Source organism: Marmota marmota, unplaced genomic scaffold, assembly GCF_001458135.2.
Source record: "Marmota marmota marmota unplaced genomic scaffold, marMar, whole genome shotgun sequence".
Classification (NCBI taxonomy): domain Eukaryota; kingdom Metazoa; phylum Chordata; class Mammalia; order Rodentia; family Sciuridae; genus Marmota; species Marmota marmota.
In genome coordinates, this window is record NW_026000240.1 from 34,199,682 (window position 1) to 34,207,196 (window position 7,515).

Below are 7,515 nucleotides of genomic sequence, written 5' to 3' on the forward strand. Positions count from 1 at the left end.
CTGATGGGAGGGGGAGTTGAAAGTCAGGTGTCTCTAGTTTTCCCCGCGTCTTTATGCAGGCTCGCTCTGATAATCCCTCCCCCAGAAAGCCTAGGAAAGATTTTATGCGAATTCCCCGCTGTATGGGAGATGAGCTGCGTAACACACACCTGTTTCATTGTTGCAATCTGTTGGAGAGTGGCAGTGGTTACTTCAGCTCTCAAAGATCCTTTCTCCCTGCTTGCTGGTCGCTTCTCGGTGGTTCCCCGCCGTCTGTAGCCGCGGGGCGGGCCGCGCAGATCAGTCAGCCCGGATCTCCGGTCACACAGTTGGCTGTTTTATTGTTGCAATCCGTCGGAGAGTGGTGGTGGTTACTTCAGCTCTCCAAGATGGTGGCCGCTGGTTTCCTTGGCGGAGTTTCCATTGTGGGGGATAGAACCGTACGGCTTCCTTCCCCGTCTGAAATCCCGAACTCAGCCCGGGGCTCAGTGGGGGCTCAGCCGGCAGGATTCCACAGAATCCGCAGCAACGTTTCTCCCTGCTTGTTGGTCGCTTCTCGGTGGTGCCCTGCCATCTGTAGCCGCGGGGCGCGCCACACGGATCAGCCAGCCCGGATCTCCCTTTAAAACTTTTTAAATGATTTTTATATTCTAGTTCACAATTGCTTATCTTTTTGTGTGAAATTATCTTAGTCAATTTTCCCTTGGGTAAAAATTAGTCCAAGGATATGAACCACCTTGACCACCATATACTTCCTAATCCCCACCCTGTTTGAGACTGTGATGTCTGTTGGTGATAGCAATGACCTACAGCATCATAACCAGACTTGCATTATAAAGAGTACAGTCTATTCTCTGTATCTATAGGTTTTTTATTCACGGATTTAGCCAACCATAGAGTGAAAGTATTTGGGGAAAAAATTGCATCTGCACTGAACATTTTGTGTTAGCTGGCTTTTTATCTCCACGACTATAAGACCTGACAAGAACAACTTGGAGGAGGAAAAGTTTATTTGTGGTACACAGTTTCTAAGGTCTCAGTCCATGTCACCTTACTCCATTGCTCTGTGCCTGAGCCTCAGAATATTCTGCTGACAAATAAATCTCCATTGGGTGACATTAAGATAGTTGATTTGGGCCTTTCAAGAATAATGAAGAACAGTGAAAAGCTCCAAGAAATTATGGGTACTCCTGAATATGTGGCTCCTTGAAATCCTTAGCTATGATCCTATCAGCATGACAACAGATATTTGTAGCATTGGAGTATTGACCTATGTCATGCTTACAGGAATATCACCTTTCTTAGATGATAATAAACAGGAAACAATCTTGAACATCTCACAGACGAATTTTAAGCTATTCTGAGGAAGAATTTGATGATGTGTCTGAATCCGCTATTGACTTCATCAAAAGACTTTTAGTTAATAAACTAGAAGATGGAGCCACTGCTGAAGAATGACTCAAACACCCATGGTTGTCAATAGAGCAGTATTCAAGATCCTTTTTTTAGGATGAAGGAGTCATTAGGAGAAGCAAATGCCCTCCAAGAAGGTAATTCTGTGCCTGAAATTAAGTCAGATACTGAGAAACCAGAAACCGAGGAATTGCTTGTGACAGAGGAGTTAATTGTAGTTGCTATGTATACTTTAGGGCAATGCAGACAGTCTGAAAAAGAGAAAATGGAGCCAAAGGTCATCTCCAAATGATTTAAATTTGAGGAAACTTTGCTACAAGAAATTCCAGGAGAATTTATTTACTGAGCAGTATTTCCCTTTAAAACTTTTAAGATTTCCACATTGAAAACATTATTATTATTTATGGTCCTCTGGCCAAATGCTACATGTACTAGAAGTGGATATCAAAGTATCACTGATATAAGCAAAAATAATTTTGTTAAATAATTTTGTTAGATCAATCAAGCCAGAGTTGTAGATGTTGCCAACCTGGACATAGAGATTATTTTTAAGAAGGGAGATGTTTGCACCTTTTAATTATACATCCTGTTGCTCTACAATGAGAACTTGTGAACAATGATGTTTGTATTCACTTTTCTTTAAAACTCCAAGTAAAAGTGCCAAAATTAAAAAATATCATATACTACAATCAAGTTGGTTTCATCCCAATGCTACAAAGCCAATTCAACATATACAAATCAATAAACCCCACATGAATAAAATCAAAGATAAAAATAATATATCATCTTTAAAAAGTCAGAAAAAGTAATGCAAAAAATTCAACATCCCTTTTATGATAAAAGTCCTGAAGAAACTAGGTATAGAGGTATAATACCTTAATATATTAAAAGTTATCTATGACAAACCCAGTGCCAATAGCACAGTGAATGGGAAAAAAACTGAAAATATTACCTCTAAAATTAAGAAACAGACACAGGCACTCTTAACACTCTTAACAGAATACTTAAAATTTTATCTGGAGCAGTCATGCAAGAAGAAGAAGAGTGCCACAAACAGGAAATTAATAATTCCATTTATCCCTGTTTGCAGATATGATTCCATTAAAGACCCTAAAGACTTAGAAGACCATAAAGACTCCACCAAAAGAGGAAATCAAAGATGGAAGATTAAAGGAAAGCTGCATTTCCAAATGCTTTGTGGTTCAGAATTGAAGCAACATAAGAAGTACTGCTTCTCAGTGAGGTGGGGTGAGTGAAAGGGGGGGAAATTCACTGAAATTAAATATCTGACAGTCAAAAGACTCTTACAAATTCCCAGAAATTCAGGTGCATTATTCAAAGCACAAGAAAGGGTACTTTAGAGCCAAGCTGGTGGCAGCAGCACTGGTTCACTACAGAAGGGAGAGAGAACACAAGTGGAAAGAGAAACAATGGACAAATTTGGCATGAAAAAAACAAAGAACAGAAAAACAGTCTGAACAGAGTTGAACCTGAGGATGCACAGCAAGCCAGCGTTTGAAAAGTGCTCTGTTTCTCAATTGGCAAGAGGTGAGCTAAAGAGGGGAGCCATCTGGAGGAGACCACAATAGACCTTGTAGATGTAGGATCAAGCAGATTATAGCAAATACGGTCATACTATCCCAACAAGTACCTACTAAGTGACTTTTGGTATACACAGCAGAACATGATTGAAAGAGGCACAGAGGATTGTAACCAGGAGAATTTCAGTCAGAGTTATGGAAGGAATGTATCTCACTTTCCCTTTAAGGCTACAGCTCACATGACCATCTGAAAGGGCCAGGAAACTGAGCAGGTGGGCATGATTACACATAGGGATTTCACTCGGGGATTGAGTTTGAGACTGTCACATTCGTGCACAGCATAATGTGCAAGTTCTATGGGGGGTTGGCTCCTCAACACTACTAGTAGACTTTTGGGGCTATCCCTAAAATCAGCATCTGCCCACCCTTAGGGGTGTGTTGATCTAATCTCTCCAGAGCAGACATCACCCAACAAAGTCCCAAAGGCCTGATTGGAGCTAAAGCACTGACACCAAAACTTCCCATTTGAACTTGCATTGCAGCAGTCCCAGGAGCACACTAATCTGATCTGTCCGGTGAAAAAAACTATGAGTGACAGAACTTCCCATTCTATCTTGCCTGAGGTTCCAGATAACTCCAACTAACATCTCAGTGAGCAACACCAAAAGAGGAAGAGTTTAACAACCTCTTGCCCTTTCTTTAAAGGGTAAAAATATCAGGGGTAAAAATATCAAGAAGAAACTGAAAAAAGGGCAGTCTAGCATAGGCAAACATATATTTGTCAACAGTTTTGAGCAACTCAGCAGAGATAATTCTTTCATTTTTCATTAAAAACTTTTTCCTTTTTTTTTTGGTTTGTTTTATTTTTGGTGTTCTTTCTGTACTGACTGCTTTGTGCATCTACATACATATACATACCTGCTCCTATTTATTATGTTTATTATTTTTATTTATCTTTTAAGGATTAGAATTTTTCAATTCATTTGGGTTTTTGTTTCTATTGTTGCACTCTCTACTATCTTTTCCCTCTAACAGCCAGTTTCTCTTGTTCTCTCATTCCCTTTATTTTGTTGCTTTCATTTTCTCTCTTTCTTTATAATCATCACTTGCTATATATATCCCTTCTGTCTTCTGTCCACATTTTGAGTATGTTAAACTTTCTTTTACCTTCCTATTACATTTTTTCTTTATTAAGTTATTTTTACCATCTTTTAGAACTACTTGTTTATATAATTCCTGACCCCACCATTTATATTGTTGTGGTTATTAGTATTGCCAATGTATAGTTGACACTTGATGTTTAATGCCAGACCTAGTTCACAGCAATTTATGTTTGCTTCTGTTGCAACTGCTGATCCCACCACTGCTGATTTTGTGGTAGTGTTGTAAAAATATCATAATATAAACTTGGTATTTATTTTAATGTTTCATATTGTTCACTGATGATGTAGTTATAGTTTGTTTCCCCTGTTTCTGTGAGATGCTGGGAATCTACTGAGACTAGAAGTTCACAGGGTAGAAACTCTACTTCTGAGCTAAATCCAAACCACAATCAAGAGACACTGCACCTTGCTCCACACACAAACCATGCACAAATTTCAGTGAAATTTTACTACCAAGAGGCAAAAAACAGACCCCCAAGTAAGAACAGATAAGGGCAAGAGGGATCTTAGGTCCTACTCATGGACATCCACTCCTATAGTAAAATCAGAATTAACACAAAGACTAGACAGCACACCTATGAGGGGTCTCAATGGAGATTACTACCATACCTCTTTAGAATACACAGAGATGTTGAATGAAGAAGATCAATCACAGAGGGTATAACACATATACCCTGCAGAATAGAACTGCCAAATCAATCAGAAGGACCACACTCTTGAGAGAGGGAAAGTGGAATTCTTGTGAGAGGGAAAGTGACACAAAATACACACTCTACAAAATACACTAATCATCACCAAAGAACTAGCAGGAAAATTATATTACAAAACTTGCTTGGAAATATATTTTAAAATTCCCACCAACCTGATATCCTACAACAGTTTGCCAAGAAAAGCCTGTGCCCTAAAAAAACCCATACATGAAAGTGGAAGGGAGATCCACCCTGATAAATGCACAAAATCCAACACTGCAATTAAAAAATATGAAAAACAAGGTAATATGAGACCTCCTAAAGTTCATAATCCACCAGTAACTAACTTTAAAGATACTGAAGTAAATGAAATACCAGTTAAAAATTCAAAATAATTATAAAATTGACCAATAAATTCCAAGGGAACAAAGAAAAATAAACAAATTAAGAAAGCATAGGATATGAATGGGAAATTCAATAAAGAAAAAGAGATATTGAATAAGAACCAAAAGGAATTCTAGAAATGAAAGGCACAATAAATCAAAGGGTTTAGCTGAAAGTCTCTCTAATAAAATAGAACAGGCAGAAGACAGAATTTGAGATATAGAAGAAAAAGTGGCCAGCTTTGAGCATTCAAAGCATATCAAAGAAAAGAACAAAAAAGGGAAAGATGAGAGAGTAGAGACAGCAAACATTGCCTGGCAGCTCCTATAAGGGAGGTACATAAGCAAATACACTGAAACTTAATAATAAACTGTAAAACAAAAATATTTAGATGCAAAAATTCAGTTACTTGAACATCTGAAATACTAGTGTGCCATGGCCGCCAATGGTGGTCACCAGCAGAAGGGGGTAGTGCAGACAAATGAGAAGGTACAATAGGTAGATAAAGTATTTTAGAAAAACGCAGGGGTGGGGGTTGACTTGGAGAAACCTGTGGATTATAGAAGCTGAGGGACTTCAATGGACTCATAGTCAGTGGGAGAGGGGTTTGGTGAAAACAAATTTATGACTGGCTCCCCTCCCTAAAACCATGCACAAAATTCTGGGCAGTGAAACTGGCTGCTGGACTCTCAGGGAAAAGGGCACCACAGTTGTGCTCTACTTTCCAGGTAGAGTAAGCCACCTGTAGGTGACAGGACTACAGATATCAAAGGATACACCAAACAATTATCTTAAAATTTATTCTTCTGTCACTGTCATTAGTGCTATTTCTGGCTCCCACTCCAAATAAAAGTGGCAGGAAAATCATTGGGACGATTCAAGTTTCCAGAGTAGAAACCCTGCTGCTAAGAAAGACTCACAACTCAGCCAAGCAACAAGAATCCTCACCCCATAATTGATCCACCCCTGCTGGAGCCTAAACATGACTCCAACTCATAGAACTGAGGAGACAAAAACTCCAAACCAAAAACAAGGCCCCAAGGAAAGATAATCAGAGTGGATTCAAAACAGAAATTCTATAATAAAAAAGAAATATACACATAAAGACATGCACATAAAAGAGGAAGAGGAAGGGGAACCCATTTCAACTGATAAGCAACAGTAGGACCTCAGAAAGCATGAGGAAAAAGGCAAAGAAATATTCCCCCCAAATTAAAAATCTCCCAACATAAAGACCCACTAAAATAGAAGTAGAGGAATTTCCAGAGAAAGATTATTTAAAAACTGATCATCAAATTATTCAATGAACTAAAAGAAGAACTAAAGAACGAAATAAGAGAGCATGTACAGGAGAAAAAAAGATCATTTCACTAATACAAAAAGAAACCAATCAGAACTCCTGTAAATAAAAGACATGATGAATCAAATTAAAAACTCACTTGAAAGCATCACCAACATATTAGAGTGTATATAAAACAGAACTTGAGCACTTGTAAACAGAACCTGAGGCCTTGAAAAAAACAGGATAAATTTGAGTACATCGAATACAAGAAAAAAAATAAAACATAATCACAATATATAAGAATGCTGGAACAACATCAAGAGAACAAACTGAGAATCACTGGGATAAAAGAGAACATAGAGATATAAGCTAAAAGGCATTAAGAACATTTTTAAATGAGATTGTCACAGAAAACATTCGCCATATAAGAAAAGACACAGATACCCATATACAGGAGATGTACCAGACCCAGATAGACCTAACAAGAAGGGAAGTTCTCCAGGACACATCATAATAAAAATGCTCACCACAGAAAATAAGGAAAAAGTAGTAAAAAGCTGAAATAAAGAACAACATGCACATTTAGAGACAAACCAATTAGACTCACTTCAGACTTCTCTACTCAGACCTTAAAAACAATAAGTGCATGGAACAAAACTTTTCAAGCTCTGAAAGAAAATAACTGCCAACCAAGATTGCTGCACCCACCAAACTTCTTTCATATTTGATGGGGAATGAAAAACCTTCTATGACAAAGAAAAATGAAAAAAATACATGACAACTAAGCATTACAAGACAATGTGAAAATAAATGGCACACAGAAAATCCCAAAAACAAAATCCAAAATTCCCAAATAAATGAAGATCAATAGAAGACAAATCATCTAAATGAGAAACAAAGCAGAATTAAATATAGGAACAAGAAAAATGGCAGCAAACCATAAGCACAACAACACTGAATATAAAGTCTCAACTTCCCAATTCAAAGACACAGATTTGCAGAATTGGTCAAAAGACCAAGAGCCAATCTTTTTTTTTTTTTTTTTTTTTTTTTTTTTTTAAAAA

General features: G+C 37.7%; 1 protein-coding gene and 1 pseudogene across 8 annotated transcripts in view; one reads left to right on the top strand and one right to left on the bottom strand.

Annotated features, from left to right (window-relative positions):
• The window catches only part of LOC125613609, a 12,403-nt pseudogene extending 7,825 nt beyond the window's left edge, over positions 1–4,578 (top strand).
• Dock3 (dedicator of cytokinesis 3) overlaps positions 1–7,515 on the bottom strand; it is a 552,674-nt gene that overhangs the window by 447,036 nt on the left and 98,123 nt on the right. The gene's annotated exons all lie outside the window — the stretch shown is intronic.